General features: G+C 46.6%; 1 pseudogene; it reads right to left on the reverse strand.

The window, feature by feature from the left end:
• Positions 1 to 4,092: 4,092 nt before the first annotated feature.
• On the reverse strand, positions 4,093 to 5,044 carry LOC149871107 (olfactory receptor 5B12-like; annotated as a pseudogene).

The following is a 5,044-nucleotide window of genomic DNA, read 5'->3' on the forward strand; positions in this document are numbered from 1 at the left end:
GTTGTGCAGGGACCGGGACTTCCCCTCTGTGATGCAAGATGGACTCGAGGGGAACGCCTCCAGACCTCAGGTTGGGGAGAACCGGGTTAGAGAGCTTCTGGAGGGGCTGGACGCGTTCAAGTCAGCGGGTCCAGATGCTCTCCACCCCAGGGTGTTGAGGGAGCTAGCTGGGGTTATTGCAGGGCCCTTGGCATGGCTTTATGAGCGCTCGTGGTGCTCGGGCCAGGTGCCGGATGCCTGGAAGATAGCTAACATGGTCCCCATCTTCAAAAAAGGGAAGAGAGAGGACCCGGGCAACTACAGGCTGGTCAGTCTTACCTCTATCCTTGGGAAACTCTTTGAGAAGATCCTCAAGGAGCCCATCTGTGATGGGCCGGCTTCAGGGATGATGATCAAGGGCAACAAGCACGGTTTCATTAGGGGCAGGTCATGTCAGACCATCCTGATTGCCTTTTATGATCAGGTCACAAAGGCACTGGATGCAGGTGTTGCTGTGGATGTAGTCTTTCTAGACTTCAGCAAGGCCTTTGACACCATCTCCCACCCCGTCCTCATTAAAAAACTAGGCGACTGTGGCATTGATGCCTACACAGTCAGATGGATTGCAGATTGGCTCAAGGGTCGTACTCAGGGGGTGGTGGTGGACGGGTCATATTTGACCTGGGGGGAAGTGGGCAGCGGAGTTCCCCAGGGCTCGGTCCTTGGGCCTGCACTGTTCAATTTCTTCATCAGAGATTTGGACGACAGGGTGAAATGCAACCTGTTTAAATTCGCTGATGATACCAAAATTTGGGGTGAGGTGAGCACACTAGTAGGGAGAGAAAGACTGCAACAAGACCTGGATAGGTTCCAGGAGTGGGCTGACATAAACAGGATGCGTTTCAATACTGACAAGTGCAGGGTGCTGCACTTGGGCAGTAGAAACTAGCAGTACACTTATAAGATGGGAAACTCCCTTCCTGAGAGCACGGAGGCAGAAAGGGATCTTGGAGTCATTATTGACTCCAAGATGAACATGGGCCGACAATGCGAGGTCACGGTTGGCAGGGCTAACCGGGCCTTGTCGTGCATCCACAGGTGCATCTCAAGTAGAGCCAGGGAGGTGATCCTCCTCCTCTATGCGATGCTGGTCAGGCCACAGCTGGAGTACTGTGTCCAGTTTTGTGCGCCCCACTTCAGGAGGGATGTGGACAACATTGAAAGGGTCCAGAGGAGGGCTACCCGCATGATCCAGGGACTACAGGGCAGACTCTACATTGAAAGACTGCGGGACCTAAAACTGTTCAGCCTTCACAAGAGAAGGCTGAGGGGGGACCTGGTGACTGTCTATAAACTCACTAGGGGGGACCAGAAGGGTTTAGGGGAGACACTGTTTCCCCTAGTGCCCCCTGGTATGACAAGGAACAATGGACACAAATTATTAGAGAGTAGATTTAAATTAGACATCTGCAAGAACTACTTCACAGTTAGGGCAGCTAGGAGCTGGAACCAACTTCCAAGGGAAGTGGTGCTGGCTCCTACCCTGGGGATCTTTAAGAAGAGGCTTGATGACTACCTGGCTGGACTCATTTGAGTCCAGTCTTTTCTCCCGCCGAGATGGGGGGTCGGACGTGAAGATCTACAAGGTCCCTTCCGACCCGACTTTTATGATTCTATGATTTATTCTATCCATACACTAATTGCCTTAATTTTTTTCTATGTGAATTGGTGTAAATGGAATGATTAAGCATCACTGAAAGTACATTGTGACCTGTTTGTCCCTTTTGTCTGGATGTATGACCCAGCGTATATGGTTTGAATCACACTGACAGACCCAAACATTTTTGGCACAAAACATGGTTTCTGCTTCATAGCAAAGAAAAAAGCTTATTTAATAGGCAACAATGTGGCCGACAACTGGGAGTAGTGTGGGGAATCTTCAAAGCTAACAGCAGAAATGTCCACCTCTGGAATGGACCAATTAGGCGATCAGTGCTGAACAACTGGTTATGGTAACAGGGCAGTGAGGCAGCTAGCTCCCTGGTCCCCATCCTGCAATCTCCCCCAGGCACTTGGGAATCCATAGGGCTCACCCTTCAGAGGTCAGCTGACCTGAAGGCAGGCTTCAGACTACAGGCATCTGAGCTTCTGCTTTGGGGCATGTTCTGAGCATGTTTAGATGCTTCAGGGAGATGACCGGATACAGTGTTCATTCCTTCCTTTAAGTAGGACAGCTTTTACAGTATTTTTCTGGGATGTGAGAGCCAGGTTCAAAACCATTCTCTAACTGGGGGAATTTGAACTCCCATTCCCTGATGGGATGCTCATACCCAGAGACCACAGCTTCCTCTGGGGTGGGGTGATGCATCTGTTAATGCTGAAGTTACTGCTTTGACAGCAATTCATGTCCCTTAGCCAAGTTCACTACTGCTAGCTTTCTCTTCTGATCATGGCACCACAAAGCTTAGCATGGGCTACTTACCACTGAGTATCTACCCAGCTCAAGAGGTGAGTTTTGTAGCCCATGCTGAACCTATTACTGTAGCAGTGCCAGTCAGAACCACCTGCAAGCTGTTCACTCTGCCCTGTCAAAGCTTTTCCAATTGGTATAAAATACTTTATTGGAAAGTAGACTCACATCCAGGTCCCTCTGCACCAAGTTGTTTCCTCAGCCCGAGGATTATGGACTCGTGAACAAAATGCTTCTTTCTTCACTCATATCAATATTTAATTATCTGAAGCAGTACAGCTATGAGGAAGGAATAACCAAGAGAGTACCTCCACAGAGCCTAGTGGTTTGAGTTGAGAGCTCAGTTCAAACACTTTCAGCTAGAGAAAGGATTTGAACTTCTGTACCATGCTTCCTAAATAAATGCCCTAACCGCTAGGCTAAACAGGGAGGAAAACATAAACAAGCCTGGTAGGACTTGCTGTGAGCAGGGACAGCTAGAATAGCGACCACCCGTGGACTTTAGAAGCTGTAAAGGCAAGGCTGGTCACACTGGACTGTTATGTAAAGAGGTTAATCTCAGTGTAAAGCATCTGGTATTCTTTCAGGTGCATATACTGGATATACTACAAGGGGAGCAGCACTGGGTCCTCTTACTGTCTTTTAAAGGAAGGGAAGGATCATCTTCTTTTTTTTTTTTTAAATAATAAATGGCATATGCACCTAATGATGCCAAAAACAGTCACAAAAAGGCAGAGAGGAAGAAGAAGACCTACCCCACTTTTGCATGAATAGTTTTTCAAATGGGGTGGAATAGAATCGCACTTAAACTCAATTTATGCACCTAACAGGTGGAATAGAATTTGGCTCTTGCAAATCTGCTGCTAATGCTTTATTGGTCAGCCCAAAATGCTGACCTATATATCTGTGGTGTACTGTGACTTAAACATATTTTGGACACTTGTGAAAACTGTACTGGGATTAATGTTATAATTTTATTTATATACCTTAAATTGCAAGGACCAACATCATCCTTTCTATAACATGTCATTGCTGAGGTATATATATCAAATACCATTAGGGGTCTTCTCCCTGTGAAGGTACAATATGGATTCAGTGCCAGGTGTGGTTAAATAGAAGTGCTGCTTGGTTGTTGAAAGTAGCAGTCATTTTTTGGGACCATCTTGTTTTCTATACAAGGAAATTCCTGCTTAGCTAGGAACCAGGGCTGTTTTTCCAGGCTTGTGGTCTAGAGGGGAACCCTTCCCCATCACAAACCCCTCTGGATGTCCTTCCCTGGTATTATTGATGTTGACCAAAACTAAACAAAATCCAACCACCAGACAAAGATTCTTGAATAGGGGTGGTGAAAGATAAAGGGCTATCAAAATGACTTTATGAACTGAAGAGAGAGGGAAGACAGAGTCTTCAAAGGTAACAGCAGAAATGTCCACCTCTGGAATGGGCCAGTTAGGCGATCAGTGGTGAACAACTGGTTACAGTAACAGGGCAGTGAGGCAGCTAGCTCTTTGGTCCCCATCCTGCAATCTCTCCCAGGCACTTGAAAATGTTGAACATCTTCCCTCCCCATGGACAAGAGTGCAGGATCCAGCCCAAGAAGAGATAAATGGTTTAAAGGGTTGATCTCATGTCAAGTCTGATATTCATGGACTGGCACTTTTAATTCTAAAACTTATCCACAGGGCATTTTTCACCTCCTTGTTTCTTAGGCTGTAGATCAAGGGGTTCAACATAGGGGTTACCAAGGTATAAAACACAGATTCCATTTTGTCTCAATTGGAGGAGTGACTAGATGTAGGCTGCAAATAGATGAAAAATAGTGTTTCATAAAAGATAGAGACAGCTGTCAAGTGGGAAGCACAGGTGGAGAAGGCTTTATGTCCCCCTTCACTTGAGCGTATCTGCACGATGGTGGTGAGAATGTACCCATAGGAGATGACAATGGTTAGGATGGTGCTTGTTAAATAGAAGCCAACTAAGATGATGAGTAGCATCTCATTGGCTTGGCTGTTAGATCAGGAGAGTGTTAGCAGGGGTGAGGCATCACAGAAAAACTGATCAATGATACGGAAGCCACAGAAGGATTGTGTGAAGGTGCTTGCAGTGAGTACTGGAGTTGAGAGTGTCAGCCATGTGGGACACAGATAGGAGAAAACAGAATCTGGGAGACACAATGGACTTGTAAATGAGAGGGTTACAAATGGCCATATAGCGGTCATATGCCATCATGGCCAAGAGGCACCACTCTACAGTACCAAATAGAGCATATATGAAAAACTGTGTAGCACAACCAGACATTGAAATGATTTTCTGCTCTGCAAGGAGGTCCATCAGTATCCTGGGGGCAATGGCTGAAGAAAGGCAGAGATCTGTAACAAGCAAATTACTCAGGAAGAAGTACGTAGGGTTGTGGATTCAGAAGTCAACCCTGATCAGTGTGATACTCCCCAGATTCCCCAGTAGGGTTATAAGGTAGATCACCAGAAACGGCATGAAGAAACAGACCTGCAGGTTGGGCTGGTCAGTGAATCCTGAAAGGACAAACTCTGTATGTGTGGTGCCATTTCTCAGAAACAATGTTATTGTGTAGGGCAT

The sequence above is a fragment of the Crocodylus siamensis genome, chromosome 2 (genome assembly GCF_052110815.1).
Source record: "Crocodylus siamensis isolate JL-2025a chromosome 2, ASM5211081v1, whole genome shotgun sequence".
In the NCBI taxonomy this organism is placed as follows: domain Eukaryota; kingdom Metazoa; phylum Chordata; order Crocodylia; family Crocodylidae; genus Crocodylus; species Crocodylus siamensis.